This window comes from Dendrobates tinctorius, unplaced genomic scaffold, assembly GCF_039654945.1.
Source record: "Dendrobates tinctorius isolate UK_male_01 unplaced genomic scaffold, ASM3965494v1 ptg000069l, whole genome shotgun sequence".
NCBI classification, from domain to species: domain Eukaryota; kingdom Metazoa; phylum Chordata; class Amphibia; order Anura; family Dendrobatidae; genus Dendrobates; species Dendrobates tinctorius.
In genome coordinates this window covers 31,423,946-31,445,847 of record NW_027361737.1, presented here as the reverse complement: position 1 = coordinate 31,445,847, position 21,902 = coordinate 31,423,946, and the positions used below count along the sequence as shown (strand labels likewise).

The 21,902-nt window shown below is 46.0% G+C and overlaps 1 protein-coding gene across 1 annotated transcript in view; it reads right to left on the bottom strand.

Annotated features, from left to right (window-relative positions):
• The window catches only part of LOC141095374 (G-protein coupled receptor 55-like), a 40,956-nt gene extending 20,105 nt beyond the window's left edge, over positions 1 to 20,851 (bottom strand). The window contains exon 1 of the mRNA XM_073581336.1: positions 20,815 to 20,851. The gene's annotated coding sequence lies outside the window, so the exon portion shown is untranslated. The remainder of the gene's footprint in view (positions 1 to 20,814) is intronic.
• Positions 20,852 to 21,902: the final 1,051 nt, after the last annotated feature.

The window sequence follows — 21,902 nt, the reverse complement described above, 5'->3', positions numbered from 1 at the left end:
GCACATCCCTCTTCGGGACTACCACCTGCCAGACCAGTTCGTGTGTGCACGAGTTGATGTTCCTCCAACACAGTTTACCCTCGTAGATGAACAGCTTGCTTCTCTCCTTCCATAACTGCTGTGCTTCCTGTGGGTCATCTGGACCAGGGTGTGAATCAGCTTGTGCCAGCCACTCCTTTACTAGGTGAATAGCTGGGTCACTATCTTGTGTCTCTGCCCACTCATGATGGGGTAATGGGTTCAACGTTGCCTTTCGTACGATATAGTGCTTATTCCTCACCCTTTGGGAGCGCTGGGCTGCAACTGGACGATGGAAGGCTGGTAACTCGATTTCTTCGAGCTCTTCTGGATCTTCTGCCCCGTCTGGTGAATTGGGCATCCTGGACAGCGCATCCACATTAGCGTTCTTATGTCCTGCTCGGTACTTGATGGTAAACTCGTAGTTGGACAGCCGGGCCATCCATCGCTGCTCAAGTGCCCCTAGCTTTGCCGTTTCAAGGTGGGTTAGCGGATTATTGTCAGTGTAGATGGTGAACTTTGCTGAAGCCAAGTAGTGCTTGAAGCGCTCTGTTACTGCCCAGACTATGGCGAGGAACTCCAGTTTAAAGGAACTGTAGTTGTTGGGGTTCCTCTCAGTGGGACGAAGCTTCCTGCTGGCGTAGGCAATCACTCTTTCTCTGCCTTTCTGCACTTGTGACAGCACTGCTCTCAATACCACGTTGCTGGCGTCAGTGTAAAGTACAAATGGTTGATCATAGTCAGGGTAAGCCAGGATCTCATCTCCCGTGAGGGCCAATTTCAACATGATGAAGGACTCTTCTATCCTTGTGTTCCACTCGATTGGAAGACTCTTGTTCTTGGCCTTCTTGGATTGGCCCACTAGAAGATCTTGCAGGAGTGCAGCTATTTTGGTGAAGTCCTTGATAAATTTTCGGTAGTAGCCTACTAACCCAAGAAACTGCCTTACTTCATGAATAGTGCTGGGTATTTGCCAGTCCTGGATAACGGTGACTGTTAGGGTCGGGTGCCACACCTTCCGCGCTCACCATATGGCCTAGGTACTGCACTTTGGGTTTCAAAAGGTGACATTTGGACGGCTTTACATTCAGGGCTTCGAATACCTCGGCTAGGTGCTTCAAATGGTCTTCGTAGGTTTTGGAGAAGACGATGAAGTCATCCAGGTACAGCAGAACGGTTTCAAAGTTTTTATGTCCAAGGCAGAATTCCATAAACTCCTGAAATGTTCCTGGCGCATTGCTGAGCCCGAACGGTATGTAGTTAAACTCGCAGAGCCCCATTGGTGTTGTAAATGCTGTCTTCTCTTTGTCTGCCTCTGCCACAGGAAACTGCCAATACCCACTGGTGAGATCTAAGGTAGAGAAATAATTAGCGGTTCTCAGTGTAGCTAGTGAATTCTCAATTCTAGGCAATGGGTAAGCGTCTTTATGTGTAAAGCTGTTAATTCGCCTGTAGTCTACACACATTCTCATAGTACCATCTTTCTTCTTAACGAGGACTAATGGAGCTGCCCAGGGGCTACAACTATCTCTGATTACCCCAGCCTCCTTCATCTCCCGTAACATACTCTTGGCACATTGATAGTGTGCTGGGGGTACAGGCTGGTGCTTTTCTTTAATGGGTGGATGATCTCTGGTGGGGATATGGTGTTGGACCCCTTTTGCCTGCCCAAAGTCTAGAGGATGTTTGCTGAAGACCCGTTCAAATTCTCGAGCCACCCGGTAATCCCCATGTTTTTGGTACAACGGGGTGGAGTCAGTGCCTACGTGTAGCTGGTGACACCAATCCTCCTGCTGCCCTTCAGAGCCATACTCTTCCACCTTGTCAGACGGAAGCAAGGGTTCTAGTGCCTCTATTGCATTGTTGCTGACAGTGGACAGCTTAGCAAGGATGGCATACCGGGGTAAAAGGGACTCTGCCTCCCCACAATTTAAAATGCAGATTGGTACTCTCCCCTTGCGGACATCAACTACCCCTCTGGCTGTCAGGATAGTGGGCCTACTATCAGAGTACATGGGTTCTACCAGGGCTTGGTAATCTTGACCCCTTAGACCTATTGCTGCCCGACACCAAATTAACATTTCACTTCTGGGAGGTAATGCAATGGGAAAAGGATAATTTACTCTGACACTGACGACTTCTCCACCAGACAGTTCTACCTGTTGTCTCTGCACCAGGGCTCTGATCTCCTTTTGCAGAACCCGCTGCTGACTGGAGCTGGTGGTCTCTGCTATTTGTTGTAACAAAACAATAATTTCTCCAAGACACTTTTCAATTACATTTGTTGCCTAAATTGATCATAGGATGGTATTCTCATTTGTCAATATCAACTATAATCAAACCTTGCAATTGCAATTCTACTCGGCCAATGAATTGATGATCACCTCTTTATATCCCATCTGAGGCAAGGGCTGACCATTGCTGGCAAGAATGGCAAGGGCTTTATTTGGGCTATGAGTAATGTCTGAATCAGCCCAGTACTGCTTAAAAAGAACATATGTCATCGTTGTCACCTGGGAGCCGGTGTCCAGTAAAGCGTTCATCGGAAAGCCGTCAATCACGATAGGCAGGACTGGCCGTCCCCTTACGTACTTGTCTCTCCAATTTGGTGGGCCTGGTTGTCTTACTCCTGAGGGTTGGCCCTTTGCCCCAGGGATTGCTTGTTTAAATGACAGGATCTTGCTAGGTGTCCCGCCTTGTTGCAGCGGCGACAGATGGGCTGTCCGTCCTCTTCGTAACGATCACTGTCTCTCCCTCTGGTCGGTGGGATCCTCCTCTGCTGTCGCGACGAGACATCATCTGGACTGGAGGCCAGCTGGATCTTTTTCTTTGGAGTCACTTGCAGGAACTGCACAGATTTTGTGAGTGCAGCCATACTTTTGGTTAGTTCTTTGACTTGGAGACGTAAGCCTGCAGCAGAGTCATCATCTTGGGATGGCGTGTCAGTCTCAATAGGGGTCTAGGGAAAGGATGCTACCTCCTGCTGGTATGTAATTGCTGGATGCCTAGGTCTCTGTGCTGCTAGGATTTGCTTCACGCAGCACTCAGATGGCTCTATCCTTAAAGTGTGCAAAGTCCAATTCAGGATTTTGAAGGGCCATTATGAGCAGCTGTGTCCTTTGATTATTAGACTGGAGACCCTCTATAAACTGCTCCTTTAGTAATCTATCTTAATCTTGCACGCTCTTAGGGTCAACCTGCTTTATGGCCCGTAGCGCCTCCTGAAGGTTAAGAGCATAGTCCCGTATGCTGCCCTGCACCCTCTGTTTGCACCCAAAGAATCTCATTTTAATCTCTGTTGCAGTGCGGGTATCAAAAGTGTTCTTCAGTCTGGCCAAGATTTGTTTGACAGTTCCTTTATCAGTGTCCGGACAGGACTTTACTTCCCTCTGGGCCGCACCAGTTAACGGGCCAATGAGGATACTGACTTTTTGACTCTCAGACAGGGGGTACACTTTGAACAAACTACATAGTCTTTCCTTAAAATCGCTCAGGGTGTGTGACTCCCCTGAGTATTGTGGTAACCAGGCTGCTCCTGGTATATATGGCATTGATAGCGCCATTATGGAGGCTGCGGCTGCGACCGCTGCTGAATCTTCACCCGAGTTGGGCATTTTCTTTCTGCTTTTCACTTGCTCACAATAGAGCACAGCTCCAGCTTCACTTTGCCCACTGACATCAGAGTGTGGGAAGGGCTTCGCGTCGTGCTTTATTTCTGGCTCCGCCCACAATGGCATGCCCCTCTCTGCTCGCACGCACTGTATGACGCAGTTATGGCGGTTATTTGAAAGCTCATTAAAGTCTCTAGCACTCAATTTTATAAAGTCTATGGCACAGTACCCAGCTTTGCCAGGCTCCTTGTACCCAGCTTTGCTAGGCTCAATAAATCCTGTTCGTCGTGACACCAGTTGGAGCGCCCTGCAGGGCCTAAGGTTACTCGGAACCGGGCCCGTTGACTTCAATGGGGGATATCATGGTGGCAGTAACCCGGTCCATGGCCCTGGGTGTCCAGTAAAAAAATTGAGGATAGTTGTGTGATGTTTAAGTGTGACGCCACCCGTGGTGTTCGGCAATGAGTGGCCGACGCTGCGGTTTTGTTCCTCTGGGGCTGATGGTGACGCAGCAAACAATGGTTCAGCTCTCCACGGGTAGAGTGGGGTCCTAGGGCAAAGATATATTTGATTAATGGTTCAGATGGCAGTGAACGTTGGGGTGCAGAGAAATAAGAGAAGGACACAGAAAGGTGCAGGTTTCTTTACCTTTTACTTGCAAGTCGTTGCAATCCGGGGTACCACATACAGGTGATGGATTGAGTCCGGCTCACCGAGAGGCATTCAGGGGATCCACCCTGCCAGGTGGGGTTTGGGACCTTCCTTCTGCGCTTTATTTTCGGGTCCCTGCTGTTTGTAACTAAGCTGCGACCCTCTCTTGTGTGATGTTTCTAACCTTTATGGCTGATAGCGTGAGCTTATATCACGGGTACTGTCCTTTTCACTGTCAGCCCCGGGCTCTTGATCTGCTGCCGTGCCTTCAGGTGTTCAATGTCCCTAAGGAACTTGCAGTCCCCTGTACTTCCAGATTCGGCGGTCAGGGCATACAGCTCCTGTTCAGCCTAGGACTCTGGCGTCCTCTTTTTATATCAGTGCTTCGCTCTGGGGTCAGCTATACGCAATTTCAGCTTCCCCAGAGCCTCTTGTCTTCACTCCTTGTCCTTTCCCTCGTCACAGATCAGCTCCCCGTCTCCAACTGACTGGATCTTCCAGAAAGATCCTTTACCTCGGGCTTAACTGTCTTGTCATCCGCTCAGCTGCTCTCGTTTCCATGACACTCCCCTGTTTTCTCTCACAGCTGACTGCTTGCTGACTCACTAACCCCCTCTGCTGGCCAGAATTTATAAGGCAGCTCCCCTTTCTGACCTGCAGCAGGAATTGTCATGTAATCTATGTTACCTGGCATGAGGGCCCCCCTCCTGCCTCCAGGCATGACTTTACCCCTTAGAGGGAGGCAATGTCACTGTGACAACTGGACTCTGGGGTGTCACACTTGGAGCGACTGATTATTACATGTGATATTAGTTTAGATATTACATATTAGACATCTGTCATGTTTGGGATTATGTTTTGTTGGACAAAAGAATAATGTTTAATTTGTCTATACACTTTGTAACAAACAATCAATTTTTGGTTTAAAATTTTTCCACCTTTGACAAAAAAGCTAAACCCGAAAAGAGAGGTCCATGCATAAGTACATGCACGGACAGTAATTTGCGGAAACAGGCAGCAGTATGATTGTGTCTATGATTGTAACATGTAACAAACAGTTGCAAAACCTTAACCACTTATTGTTGTTTCTGTTTCATGAATATTGATGTTGAACCAACATGCAAAGTACTAAAATAAAACCTAAAAATATTATTTTGCATAAAGTTGCTGCACGTAGGTTCATGACTAGAGTTGAGCGACTTTTGGTTTTTTAGGGTCGCGTTTCGTTTCGTGAAACTCGACTTTTCCAAAAGTCGGGTCGAGCAAGATCGTCCGATTATAGGGAAAAGTCGGGGTCGTCCCGAAACACGAAACCCAATGTAAGTCAATGGGGAATAAAAGTCGGCAGTGAGAGGAGGACAGGAAACACACCTACAGTGCCCATTTGAATGCCAAAAGCATCAATTCTTCTTACTTAAGCTTGTCAACCTTAATTAACTTCATAATACAAGTTACGCACTGAAAAATGGGGGTTATTTGGCTACAGTTGTGGGGGGGGGAGGGCTGGCTCCAGGTTTTCATGTGCCCTGGGCGAAAGAGCGCCCCTTTAACACATACCACAACTCATCATGATCCGATACGGCAGAGAAATAGCGGTATAGTACAATGAAAAATACTTCACTTTTTACATCTCATGACGAGGCCCATCTATTTCTCCATACAGAATCATTGGTCCCATATAATGTTTGAAACAGTATATGATGAGCTCCACATAATGCTACAGTATATGTTGGTCCCCATGGATGAAGCTCCACTGTCTTATGGGCCCAAATAATGCTCCAAACATAATGGGCCCCATTTCTAATGCTCTAGTGTATAATGGGCCCTGTAAATGCTGCTCCAGTGTCTGATGTCCACCTTTGGAATGTTCCAGTGTATGGTGGGCCCCATCTATCATTCTCCAGAGTATAGTGCTCCCCAAAAATTGCTGTCCCAACATTGAAAACAATCAAATAAGTCTCCTCGCTAGGGAATCCCTGTACTTGTCTGGACTCCTCGTCGTCCCCATCTTCCATCTCACTGCACAGTATTTCAACTTTGCAAGTGCTGTGATCCTGAGCAAGCGGGGGGGGCCCACTCGTTGGCGACGGCACTGGCACAGGGCCCCTGATAGTACGGTGGTGTGTCTGATGGCGGGTGGGCCGAACCTGCACTTTCATCTGCAGCTTCCTCTTTGTCACCGTGTAAGATGGAACTGTATATGGGAAGGGTAACCTGAGTTTCATCAGGGTCAGATTCAGGCCGTGTAGCGTGCGAGGGGAATGTAGTGGTCTGGGTCAATGTACCAGCAGATTCATCGAGCAGTGGCTGGGCATCAGTGCACTTGTGTCGCCCCCAGGAGTACGGTCGCCACAGTGGCATTACCTTCCTCCTAGGGAGTGTGATGTCATGCTTGGGAGCAACGAAGGATCTCTCTAGCAGGTTAACTGATTGGGCGGCGTTATTCCCACGAGTCATGACCCTCCAAACAGCGTTCATGAAGGCAAAGTGTTTGTTTTACATGGGCAGTATGGTTGCAAAGCTGAACCTTAAAGGAATGTCCAGAAGGGCACCACCAGGAGTGGAGCCTACGGTTAAATTCGACTCCACCTGGGAAACCTCAAACATGCCAGCTACAGAACAGATGCACACATTGCAAGCTTAATTCCGTTAACGAACGAGACTCCGTCATGCCCCGCGGTCCGAGTCCGGCTTACTAGAGGGACACGTGAGGCTCTAGCACATGAGATTGGCCAATAAATGGTTTGTCATGCCCTTACATGTACGTGGCTGCATGTGCGCTACACTGAAAAGGCCAGTGTTTGTCGCTTACAGGTGCAGATAACCCGCTGAACAACGTTAGTGATGGGGATCACTGATTACAATTATTACCCGCGAACAATGATTTCCCAGTAAGTGCAGGTCAACCGCAGTTCCGGAATTAGGCCTAACCGTCATTCCTGAAAAAATGAAAAACTTACGTGTGCAAACCACAGGTGCTGTAGCTTCCTTAACAGCTCGCCAGCCGTTCTTACGCCCAGTATGGATTACACGTGATTGCACAAAGGTGAGAAAGGGTACCGTATCCCCAGATAACATGTATGGATAGCGTACACATTCAAAATATATGTCTATACATCAGGAGGCAGGCTCAAACGGTGTCAGGCCCAGTACGGATTGCACGTGATTGCACAAAGGTTAGAAAGGGTACCGTATCCCCGGATAACATGTATGGATAGCGTACACATTCAAAATATATGTCTATACATCAGGAGGCAGGCTCAGACGGTGTTAGGCCCAGTATGGATTGCACGTGATTGCACAAAGGTTAGAAAGGGTACCGTATCCCCGGATAACATGTATGGATAGCGTACACATTCAAAAGATATGTCTATACATCAGGAGGCAGGCTCAGACGGTGTTAGGCCCAGTATGGATTGCACGTGATTGCACAAAGGTTAGAAAGGGTACCGTATCCCCGGATAACATGTATGGATAGCGTACACATTCAAAATATATGTCTATACATCAGGAGGCAGGCTCAGACGGTGTTAGGCCCAGTATGGATTGCACGTGATTGCACAAAGGTTAGAAAGGGTACCGTATCAACGGATAACATGTATGGATAGCGTACACATTCAAAATATATGTCTATACATCAGGAGGCAGGCTCAGACGGTGTTAGGCCCAGTATGGATTGCACGTGATTGCACAAAGGTTAGAAAGGGTACCGTATCCCCGGATAACATGTATGGATAGCGTACACATTCAAAATATATGTCTATACATCAGGAGGCAGGCTCAGATGGTATTAGGCCCAGTATGGATTGCACATGATTGCACAAAGGTTAGAAAGGGTACCGTATCCCCAGATAACATGTATGGATAGCGTACACATTCAAAATATATGTCTATACATCAGGAGGCAAGCTCAGAGGGTGTTAGGCCCAGTATGGATTGCACGTGATTGCACAAAGGTTAGAAAGGGTACCGTATCCCCGGATAACATGTATGGATAGCATAGTGTACACATTCAAAATATATGTCTATACATCAGGAGGCAGGCTCAGACGGTGTTAGGCCCAGTATGGATTGCACGTGATTGCACAAAGGTTAGAAAGGGTACCATATCCCCGGATAACATGTATGGATAGCATAGTGTACACATTCAAAATATATGTCTATACATCAGGAGGCAGGCTCAGATGGTGTTAGGCCCAGTATGGATTGCACGTGATTGCACAAAGGTTAGAAAGGGTACCGTATCCCCGGATACCATGTATGGATAGCGTACACATTCAAAATATATGTCTATACATCAGGAGGCAGGCTCAGACGGTATTAGGCCCTGTATGGATTGCACATGATTGCACAAAGGTTAGAAAGGGTACTGTATCCCCAGATAACATGTGTGGATAGCGTACACATTCAAAATATATGTCTATACATCAGGAGGCAGGCTCAGACGGTGTTAGGCCCAGTATGGATTGCACGTGATTGCACAAAGGTTAGAAAGGGTACCGTATCCCCGGATAACATGTATGGATAGCATAGTGTACACATTCAAAATATATGTCTATACATCAGGAGGCAGGCTCAGACGGTGTTAGGCCCAGTATGGATTGCACGTGATTGCACAAAGGTTAGAAAGGGTACCGTATCCCCGGATAACATGTATGGATAGCATAGTGTACACATTCAAAATATATGTCTATACATCAGGAGGCAGGCTCAGACGGTGTTAGGCCCAGTATGGATTGCACGTGATTGCACAAAGGTTAGAAAGGGTACCGTATCCCCGGATAACATGTATGGATAGCGTACACATTCAAAATATATGTCTATACATCAGGAGGCAGGCTCAGACGGTGTTAGGCCCAGTATGGATTGCACGTGATTGCACAAAGGTTAGAAAGGGTACCGTATCCCCAGATAACATGTATGGATAGCGTACACATTCAAAATATATGTCTATACATCAGGAGGCAGGCTCAGACGGTGTTAGGCCCAGTATGGATTGCACATGATTGCACAAAGGTTAGAAAGGGTACCGTATCCCCGGATAACATGTATGGATAGCGTACACATTCAAAATATATGTCTATACATCAGGAGGCAGGCTCAAACGGTGTCAGGCACAATATGGATTTAACGGCCCAGACTACACAGGGGAGGAGCAGGGAGAGGTAAAGATTGCAAATGCTGGGGCCCTGCCCAAGCAAGGGGGCCCACTCGTGGGCGTCGGCACTGGCACTGGGCCCCTCATAGTACGGCGGTGTGTCTGACGGCGGGTGTGCACCACCACCGTCAGAGACACTTGATTGCACTATGAGGGACCCTGTGCCAGTGCCCGCGCCCAAGAGTCGGCCTACCCACCTGTCCAGGGCAACGGCACTCGCACGGTGTCGTGCGCTAGGTGGTGACCCCGGCCATGGGGGGGGGGAGGCAGCACAGTTAGGGAGTTTTAGAAAGTGGCATATGTTGATGTTGGACATTCAGCTGATGCAAAAGGTGAAATAGGTCAAGTCCCAGGAAGAGGTGGACCAAAGCAAGCCATTTTTCTGTCACCCTATGTGTCATCAGGGGAAGGTGGGACAAAATCCTTGGAAACCCATGCGTGGTTCATTTTAATGAAGGTTAGATCATCCACATTTTGGGTTGACAGACGGGTCCTTTTTTCTGTCAGGATTGATCCAGCTGCACTGAAGACTCTTTCCGATAGCACACTTGCAGCTGGGCAAGCGAGCTCCTGTAAGGCATATTGGGCCAATTCAGGCCAGGTGTCCAGTTTAGCGGCCCAATAGTCAAAGAGGAATTACCTGTGTGGGAGAACATCGATATGGGAGGAAAAGTATTTTGTAACCATAGTTGACAACTGCTGTCTCCTGTCACTTTCCATTGATGCAGTATTACCAGTTGTGTGAGCGGTCCGTGAAAAATCAGTCCACAACATTGTCATGAAACCCCTGTCTCCAACGCCACTTCTGCTGTGTGCACCACAAACACCTCTGGCAAGCTGCCCCCGGCCCGTACGGCTCGTGTGAGAACCATCACCGCTGCTGTGTGCTGGGAATGCCTCAAGCAACCGATTTACCAGAGTTGCTTGTTTATTAGCCAATATTAGGTCAAGGTTCTCCTGTGGCATGATGTTTTGTAATTTGCCTTTATAGCGTGGATCCAGGATGCTGGCCAACCAGTAGTCGTCATCGTTCATCATTTTGGCAATGCGGGGGTTCCTTTTTAGGATCAGCAAGGCATAATCTGACATGTGGGCCAATGTTCCCAGTGTCAATGATGCACTGCGAGTGCTGGTTGGAGGAGCACTTTCTGGCAAATCCACATCCCTCCAGTCACGCACAAACCCTGTACCAGACCTTGCCATGCCAACATTTTCACTTGCCCCACGAGATGCATCCTCCTCCCCTAAGTAATCATCCCCATCATCCTCCTCCTCCTCTTCTTCCTCCACCTTGTCCAGGAGAGGTCCCTGAGCAGACAATGGCTGAATGTCATCAAGGATTCCCTCCTCCTCTTCCTCCTCATCAACATTGGCTGCAGAAGCCTGCTCCTTAAGGTGCGTCAAAGTTTGCATGAGCAGACGCATAAGTGGGATGCTCATGCTTAGGATGGCGTCGTCTGCGCCTACCAGCCGTGTGCATTCCTCAAAACACTGAAGGACTTTACAAAGGTCTTTCAGCTTCGACCACTGCACACCTGTCAACTCCATGTCTGCTCTCAAAGTGCCTGGCCGTGTATCCTCCCACAAATGCATTATGGCCTGCCTCTGCTCGCACAGCCGCTCCACCATGTGCAGGGTGGAGTTCCACCTTGTTGCAATGTCGATAATGAGGCGGTGGTTGGGAAGGTGGAGCAATCGCTGCAGCTTCTGCATACGAACGGAGTGTACAGGCGACCGGCGGATGTGCGCGCACAGTCTTCGCACCTTCTGGAGCAGGGCTGTTAACTCCGGATAATTTTTGAGGAAGCACTGCACCACCAGGTTCAAGGTGTGAGCCAAGCAAGGTATGTGGCTGAGTTTTGAAAGGGCTATGGCTGCCACAAAATTACGGCCGTTATCACTAACTACCTTGCCTGCCTCAAGATGTACACTGCCCAGCCATGACTCAGTTTGTCGCTTCAAGTACTCGGCCAGCACCTCGGCGGTGTGTCTGTCGCCCAAACACATCATCTGCAACACAGCCTGCTGACGCTTTCCACTAGCTGCTCGATAGGGGGACACCTCGTGTGCAACAGTGGCAGCTGCAGATGGAGTGCTCGTACGACTGCGCTCTGTGGACGAGCTTTCGCTTCTGGAGGAGGAGGAGGAGGAGGAGGGTCGAACACCTACAGCCAACAGTTTCCTATACCGTGGGCTAGGCAGCACAGTCCCACCACCGCTGTCCCCTGTGGACCCTGCATCCACCACATTAACCCAGTGCGCAGTGATGGACACGTAACGGCCCTGGCCATGCTGACTGGACCATGCATCAGTTGTGAGGTGAACCTTTCCGCTCACTGACTGCTTGAGTGCATGGACAATGCGGTCTTTCACATGATGGTGGAGGGCTGGGATGGCTTTGCGAGAGAAGAAGTGGCGACTGGGTAGGTCATAGCGTGGTACTGCATAGGCCATGAGTTCGCGGAAAACTGCGCTTTCCACCAACCGAAAGGGCATCATCTCAAACGAGATTAGTTTGGCAATGTGGGCGTTCAAACCCAGTGTACGCGGATGAGAGACTGAGTACTTTCTTGACCTACTCATAGTGTATGGGAGGGTGAGCTGGACTTGAGAGCTGCATATGGTGGAAGTAGCGGTGGACAGGGCGGACTGAGAGAGGGTTGATGATGGTGATGGAGTTGTTGTTCTTTCTGATGGCCTAGAATCAGTCTTTCGTTGATATAACAGTGGGATTCCCTGACTGCTGTGGCCTTGCAACGACACCTCAACATTTGCTGCTGTGCTAACCGGTGGGCTTACAGTGGGGGAAACAATGTAGCGTTGCTGACTACCTTCGTTGTGATCAGTTGCACGTGTGGCACTTGAGGTTTGGTGTTGTGTCCACGCTTGCAAGTGCATGGTGTTTAAATGTCTAAGCATGCAACTGGTATTCAAATTTTTCAGATTTTTCCCTCAGCTAAAGGTCTTTGCGCACTTCTTACAGATAACCTTGGCCTGATCATGAGGATTTTGTTCAAAAAAGGGCCACACTGCACTCTTCCTACTTTGGCAGACATTTTGCGGCCTAGCACGCTGTGATCTTTTGACCCTCTGGACAAGCTGTCCAGCAACTCTTTTGATTTTTGGAACCTGTCTTTGGAGTGCTCCGGGCCTGCCGGATAACAGCTGTTGCGATGTCGATGTCTGCTGTGGATGCTCCTCATCTGAGCTATTGTAAGCAGCACCCTCTTCCACCAATGGATGCCAATCTGGGTCAACAACTGGGTCATCCATCACCTCCTCTTCAATGTCATGTGCACCTTCCTCTGTGTCACCGTGTATGGTGGTATAGTGTGCGGGAAGGGGCACCTGAGTCTCATCAGGGTCAGAATCTGGCTCTGTACACTGCGAGGACAATGTAGTGCTCTGAGTGAATGTACCAGCAGAATCATCCATCAGCGGCTGTGCATCAGTGCACTCCATGTCAGATTCATCTTGGCCTGGGTAATTCACCATTTGACTTGATAATCCAGGCATGGTATGTGAAAACAGCTCCATGGAGTAATCAGTAGTATGGCCTGCGTCATCCTTCAATCTTGGTTGGGGTGAAGGACACAAAGAAAGGTGTGGTTCATGAACATGAGCCTCCAATGATGACTCAGTGCTTTTACTTTTTACAACTGAAGAAGAGGAGGCGATAGAGCTGGAGGCTGAGTCAGCAATGTAAGACAAAACTTTTTCCTGATGCTCTGCCTTTAAAAGCGGTTTGCCAACTCCTAGAAAACTAAGCGTTCGAGGCCTTATGTAGCCAGACGATGACGCAGGGTCAGCACCTCCTGCATTCGGTCCTATTTTGCTCTTGCCACTACCATCAGATCCACCACCAACACCATCATTACCAGCTGCCAACCCCCGCCCAATTCCACGGCCTCTTCCACCAGCCTTCCTCATTTTTGGTAGAAATGTAGACAAAATCCAACAAACTATATAGTAATGTAAAACAAGGTACAAGGTGTCTATAGGACAGGGGAGATTTTGAATTTCTGCTCACACTAGTGGACACTGGACACTTTTGGATTGTGTGAGGCCCACTGAATATCTGAGCACTATGTCACAGGCTCGATGGCACAGCTGTGACCAAAGTGACTAGAGGATAAGTGAGATTTTGAATTTCTGCAGACACTGGACACTTTTGGATTGTGTGAGGCCCACTGAATATATGAGCGCTATGTCACAGGCTCGATGGCATAGCTGTGACCAAAGTGACTAGAGGATAAGGGAGATTTTGAATTTCTGCAGACACTTGTGGACACTGGACACTTTTGGATTGTGTGAGGCCCACTGAATATCTGAGCGCTATGTCACAGGCTCGATGGCACAGCTGTGACCAAAGTGACTAGAGGATAAGTGAGATTTTGAATTTCTGCAGACACTGGTCACTTTTGGATCGTGTGAGGCCCACTGAATATCTGAGCGCTATGTCACAGGCTCGATGGCACAGCTGTGACCAAAGTGACTAGAGGATAAGGGAGATTTTGAATTTCTGCAGACACTTGTGGAAACTGGACACTTTTGGATTGTGTGAGGCCCACTGAATATCTGAGCGCTATGTCACAAGCTCGATGGCACAGCTGTGACCAAAGTGGCTAGAGGATAAGTGAGATTTTGAATTTCTGCAGACACTGGACACTTTTGGATTGTGTGAGGCCCACTGAATATCTGAGCGCTATGTCACAGGCAGAAATTGGCTAGTGTATCACAAACTACAAGGTGTATGTAGAATTGGGCAGAGTAGGAATCTCCCTAGAGTGCAGGTCTGTAAGAACGGAACATGTCCTCGACTTATTCTCAGAGTGACACAGATAGCTTCACTGTGGCTGTGATAACAGCCGTTACACGGTACTGTGTGAGGAGCGTACACCGCTGTATGGTGTGAAAAAATGTCTGGAGATAAATATTTTTCAACCTGGATGTTGCCAAGATGCAACCGTCCAGGCTGAGAACCATTGGTGAATGAGTTGCTGCGAGCTGAGACTCAGAACTACTCATTATAGGCATGCTAAAAAAACCTGATACACTCTTAGCAAACAAACTAAGATCAATAGAGGGAATTAACATTATCTTCATTTGAAATTAGCAAATGCTGCCTGAGAATAATGCAAAGAAACACCAGAACTCCAATCCGAATGATGGTCCTCCAATTCAAATGATGGAGATCAAACATCTATTCTTTTTACTTAAATGACAGTTAGTAGGGGGTCACATAATAATCAAAAAGAAAAGGTTGTGAGATAAAGGGGGTTTCTAGCAATATCGCTAAAACGTCACTGATTTTGTGATGTTATAGCGATATTGTTAACGATATTGCTATGTGTGATACCTGCGACCGCTCCCCCGCTGGTTATTGCTGATCACGCGAGATCGGGCGGCTCCACTTCTCGTCATCAGCTTCCTGCTGGGCTTCCTGCTGTGTGAGACGAGCGACGCTGGACGCGGGTGGGAGGACGTCAGGATCGCTGTGTGTGAAAGGTGAGTATCGTCCGCTGCGTCGTTGCTGCATCGCTGTGAGATCTTCCTGTGTGAAAGCTCACTAGCGATCATTTAGCGATGCACCAGCGATCCTGACCGGGTCGTATCGCTGGTGCATCGCTAAATGTACAAGGGCCTTTAATCAAACCACATAACACAGACCTGTGATTGTATCATTGGTGATGAGATGCATGACTAGAAGTGGTTGAAATTTTGTTGCTCAAGAAACTATATTATTTACGTTATGTGTGATTGGTCCCCTGATGACTCCAAAGGGAAGAAATGTGTTGGAACAGATGTATGGAGAGTGTAGGGCCTCCTACTTAGAGCTAGGTGTGGACTGGCTTTGTCAGGGTGGGAGCAAAGGGGCTTCATAATAAATCAGCCTATTGTAGGGATCTATAGGACTAATTCCTATCTTAATCAGGACCTTGGGAAGCATTGAACATTCCTGCACCCATCCATCATTGATTAAGCATTGAATGGGTGATGAGATGACGTTATTTTGTGCATGCTTCTCCACATCTAACGTTATTGCATGTTATACAATTTATATTTCTATATGGATGTTCATTATATTATTATTATTATTTGACCACTGTCAATGTAACCTAATAAAATTAGTTATTTGTCTTGATCATTAAAATTGGTGTTATTCATCCATATGGGCCACTCCAGTGGGTTCTTTATTGACCATGCCAAGGAATCCCTTTTATGACAAACCTACAATGTTTGTCCAATAATATATTTCTTCATCTTTATATTTATTGGATGGACAAGGCATTCTTTGAGTAAACAGGGTCGTTATTAGCATCTAGATGCGATCACAGATGTGGATTATGTGGTTTGAATTATCTTGCAAGTTTTTCTTGATTATTATCTGGCCACACTAACTTTGCCAGTCTTTTAAATAGAAAGGATAGACAGATACTTTATCTCCTTATATTGGATCCATCAACTAGATTGGAGCTCTGGTTTATTACTAACCTTATTCTCAGGCAGCATTTGCTAATATTAATTAAACTTACTAAAAGTTGCGTTTTTATTTGACCTATCCCTGATTGCTATGTAAATCTCATTGAATGTGAGTTGTACTATGCCAGTAGAGATTACTCTACTTTCTTCCTGTTTTTCCTTTCTGTCTTCAATTGAGATACAAACAGGGGGACATCACAAGCAATCCAGATCAAACATATAAAACCTTTTTAGCTTTTCACATTGACTTAGGGCCCCGTCACACATAGCGACTCACCAGCGATCCTGACAACGATATCAACTTGTCAGGATCGCTGGTAGTCGCTACATGATCGCTGGTGAGCTGCCAAACAGACAGCTTCACCAGTGAGCAGCACCAGCGACGCCGAGCACGCAGTGTCGCTGTGTACTTTAGTTACCAGCGCGCTGATGCAGGGAGCTGGTAACTAAGGTACACATCGTGTTTCTAAGGGATGTGCGTCACTTAGAAACCTGATGTGTACCTTAGTTACCAGCTCCCTGCATCAGCACGCTGGTATCTAAGGTACACATCGGGTTTCTAAGCACCGCCCGGTGCTTAGAAACCCTGCGTTTACCTTAGTTACCAGCTAATCGCTGGTCTCCCGCCTGTCACACGCAGCGATGCGTGCTGGCCAGCGGGAGCCCAGCCATCAAAAAAATGTCCAGGGCTTTCCAACAGCGATCAGCGATACCGGCAGGGGGGCCGGCCGCTGATAGGTGTCACACACAGCGATCTCGCTGGTGAGATCGCTGTCGCGTCACAAAACTTGCGACTCAGCAGCGATCTCGCTAGCGAGATCGCTATGTGTGACAGGGCCCTTATATTCTGCCCGCACAGACATAATTTTAAATGCTCTGACTTTACCATCATTTAAGGCCCCATCTCACATAACGAGATCGTTAGCGAGATCGTTGAAACGTCACCGATTTTGTGACGCAACAGCGACCTCGCCAGTGATCGCGCTACGTGTGACACATAGCGGCGACCGCCCCCCCCGCTGGATATCGCTGATCCCAGGCCATTTTTTGATCATTGGCATCCCGCTGGCCAGCATGCATCGCTGTGTTTAACGCCGACGACCGACCTCGTTGGCGAGGCAGAATTCATGGACACAGGCGTGAGTCATCAGAATAGCTGCTGTGTGACAAGGTACCAATGACAGCCTAGGTCATTATATGGATCGCCGGATCGTTGCTGCGTCGTTGAATAAATCTGCCTGTTTGATGGCTTACTAGCGACCATGTAGCGACGCACCAGTGATCCTTACCAGGTTGTACCATTGTGGGGATCGCTAGAGCGTCGCTAAGTGTAACGGGACCCTTACTAGTAAAGTTTATCAGTTATTATTGACACAGTAACTGATGAGGAGGTAGCAGACACAACACTTGGACCTGATAGTTTATTTGCAGCTTACTATAAAATGAGCATTCCAAAACTTCCATTGCATATTGTTTCCTATTGTAACCAGCTGCTTCAAAACAATAAGGTGCCAAGTGAATGCAATGGTACTCTCAGAACTGTAATAGCAAAACCAAAGAAAGATTCACCAATGCCTAAAAATTATACAACAATTTAGCTGCTAAATAGATCTCATTTCCATAATGTCTACAAGAGTTAACTCATTACTTCTCCATAAAATCAAGTCAGTTTCATACCATCTCAACAGGCGCCAAACAATAGTAGGCAAAACCTAAATCTTATCCATGCACCACAATCCAAGATGAGGCCCATATTGGTCCATTCTGTTGATATAGAAAAGACATTTGACAGCTTAGTGTGGCTGTACCCTCCTTAAAATTATTTTTCTTTAGTGCGTCTAAAAACTTTAAGCCTTCTCTATAACTCACCAGCTGCCTACCTAAAATTGCCCACAACTTTGCCTAGACTCACACTTATCAATAGAGGGACAAGAAAAGACTGCCCCTTATCTTTAACATTATTCACACTAGCGATAGAACCTTTAGTCAAACCCATAAGATAAAATCCTTCTATAGATGGTCTCACTCGCAATATCATTATTTATAAAGTTAGCTTACTTGTGGATGACTTCTTCCTCTCTCTCACACACAACCTCTCATTTCCCTCCTATCTTAATTTCTGTTTCCAATATCCTCCAACAAATTTCAGGCCTCAAAATTAATGTTGAAAAATCAGAAGCTTTATTTATTCACACCTCAAATTGTAATCGCTCACACATATTATTAAGGGATCATTACATAACATATCTCATTATAAAGCTATCTCTTTTCTCTATAAATGAAATTATACTAGCGTCTTAAGCCCCCGTTACACACTGCGATATCACTAGCAATATCGCTGCAAAGTCACCGATTTTGTGACGTTGCAGCGATATTGCTAGCGATATCGCTGCATGTGATACTTACCTCCGACCGGCTCCCCCTCTGGTTATCGCTGATCGAGCGAGAAGCTGCTGGATCATTTCTCGTCATCAGCTTCCTGCGGCGCTTCCTGCTGTGACGACGAGCGACGCGTGGAGCCGGGCGGGAGGACGCAGGATCGCCGCGTCTGACAGGTAAGTAGCGATCCCCGTCCCCAGCGATGTCGCTGGTGAGATCTGCCTGTGTGGCAGCTCAATAGCGACCACCCAGCGATGCACCAGCAATCCTGACCACGTCATATCGCTAGTCGGGATCGCTGGTGCATCGCTAGGTGTAACGGTACGCTTAGAACAATTAAAAGCCTTCTTGATGAAGTGGTCCACGCCATGTCTACCCTAAGTGGGTCCTATCTATTCCATGCCTCTTATCTGATATATTGTCAGATATTATGTCTAAGCTCTTCTTAAAGACATAATATCTTTTCAAACTGCCATTATTAAATTTATTTGGAATCATAAAAAAGTTTACATTGCCAGAAATGTTATAACCTTCATAAAAGGGTGAAAAGTTTATCAGTTCCACATTTTATGTGGTACTGTAGGGCAACACAAATAGCTTAACTTTCTACAGTTTGAACTTCAAACCTTGCACGGTGAAAATCAACCCTCTTATCTCCTTATACCTTAGTGGGCTTAATGTGAGCCGCAGGACCATTGCCCATCAAACATTTAAAGAACTCACCCTTCTTGGCTCATTCCTTACACATGGAGAACACAAAGGTTCCAATGATCCCACTATGTATCTACTTACATTTATAGAATTTATGATATGATTTCTCCAGACTGTTTTCAAGGATATAAAGGGATATGTTACATATCTGGTGGACATGCCCAGTTGTCCATCACGTTGGTGAAATGTCTGGAGTCTGTTCTTAACCAACATCTGAATCTTGATCCCTTTGTACTTTTCTTATGGGAAAACCCCCACATGTAAATTAATAAAATTTTCCTCTATGGCAACCACAATTCATATAATAAATAGATGGCATAATCCATTCTTATCACTTTAAGTGGTCAAAGAATGAGTCCATACAATTATTCTTTTTTAAAAAACTGAAGCCACCAGAACTGACTCTAAAAAGTGTTTTGATAAAAAATTGAATCCATGGACAGAAAACGCTATTTATCCAAGCCACCAATCTGACTTATGAGTACTGCGAAGAGTCTGTAGTGATGTGTGTGTATATCTACATATATAACACATAATACACTTCAACTGCTGCAGAACCTTAGTCTATAGTGATCTGTGTATGGATGGATGAGGGAGGGATGGATGGATTGATGAGGGATGGATGGATGGATGGATGAATGGATGGATGAGGGAGGAATGGATGTATGTATGTATGAGGGAAGGGTGGATGAACACAGCCCATTATACTCGCCTATGTAGAAGCCTTTTCCTTCCTGGTTCCTCCAACCAGCTGAGTTATTCCCCTGCTGCCTTACTTCGTGTGCTGCACAAGGGGGCTGGAGCAGGAGACAGGAGGGGTGAGGGTCTGTCAGAGACTGGGTATGATTAGGACCAGACTCTGCCAGACAGAAAAACTCTAGTCAATGAGTGAGCAACTATATATATATATATATATATATATTGTGTATATATATATATATATATATATATATATATATATTTATTCATATTGTAGTATAATATAAATGGTATAAATGGTACACAAATGCTTGAATGCTACCTATTTGTATAATATTTGTAGTAATTTATTACTAAGAAATCAGCAATAAAAACATTGAAACTAAATGTCTTTATTTGTGTCATAAAAGTATTTTTCCAATAACTAATGTTTATTTAAAATAAAAATTAGAAACCTTCAATTTTTCCACTGACCACTGGGGCTTTTTTAGACTCTAACTTCCCATTGTTTCAAGAAATGTACATGTACATTAGCCACAATGAATAGACTCTGACCTATCTTTTGTATTGAAGCATCTAATGAGCAAGGTCATCTGTGTAGGGAGGGGGAGCTCTGACATCACCTATTGCAATTGGTGGATCCAGTGTTGTGGATCCAGTGCTGTCCTTGTAATCCACCCAGTGATGATAATGAGCTCGCTAAAAAACTCTTCATGAAATTTACGATAGTATACAAGTATAAAGTGACCCCAGTATCAAATGTGAAAATTGCCATATTTCTAATTTTGTTAATTAATAGAGATTATGATATGGAAAAAGAACATTGGCAAAAATGTTTAATAAAAGACATTGTACACATAAAACTGATTTTAACAATAGGTTATTCCCATTAAAATCAGACTGAAATGCACCACTGTCTGTTGAGGATCCACATAAAAAGCCACAAGTCAAAATATATATAAAAAAAAATGGAAAAGTAAAAATAAAAGAAAAAAACTCTCCCAAAAATAAAACTCCTTTCTTTGAATGTAATAATCTCCATCTATTTAATCAATATTAATCAAATATCTCATTTTATATTAAACCAAAGCTAAACATAATTACCTGCAGATGAAGCTTTCTTGTAACGTGTGTATCAGTAAGTGAGCTAAACTCTATGCATGCCATCAACCTCAGACATTCTAAACCCTATCTTACCATTCATAAGCACTTCCCGTGGAGGATGAGCAGGCTGGCCCACCATTGCATGTGTACAGAGCTAGGTTTGTAATTGGGGAAGGATGTTATGTGCTGATTTGTGCAAATAGATGTGGTAATGTGTTTTATCACCACTTACCGGCGCACACAAGCAAAAGAGAAGATGTAGGTTCATAAGAGGCAAACACTGTGCTGTATTTTTATTGGCTTTCTTAATCCTATAGAAAATGCAACTTTTTTTAAAACCTTATTTTGACTTTTTTTTACACAAAAGACAAGGTTCATACTGCGTTAAAGCAACCCGTTCAACGCATAGCGTTGACAGGCTGCGTGAAATCTATAGCATAACGCGATCATGTTATGCTATACCGCTAGCGCAGATGCTTCATCTGCGCAAGCGGGGACGGACCCTCAGACGCTGCAGCCCGCGACCGAGGGTCCGTTACTGAGTGACGGCCATCGCTAATGCATGCCGATTATGGCATGCGTTGGCGATGTGCCCAACAATGGGGGTTAATGGCAGTGTTAACGGATTGTGTTACACCGCATTATGTCGCGGTGTAATGCAATCCGTTAATGGACTGCCTTAGCGCAGTGTGACCCCAGCCTTAGAGACAGATACTTCAGTGCTGTATTTTCATATATCTCATCTCTTCCTCCACAAGCATGTGAGCAGAGCATTTTGAACAAATTAAAAATTAACATAGAACCACCATGGCCTATATCTTAGATCCTCTAGCAGACTATTCCCCTGTTGGGCAGCTGGATTACACTTACCGTATATACTCGTGTATAAGCTGACCTGTGTATAAGCCGACCCCCTAATTTTGCCACAAAATAACTGGGAAAACTTATTGACATATGAGTCAATAAGTTTTCCCAGTTTTTTGTGGCAAAATTAAGCCTAGGGTGGAAAATGCAGCAGCTACTGGTAAATTTGAAAAATAAAAAACGATACCAATAAAAGTAAAATTAATTGAGATATCAGTAGGTTA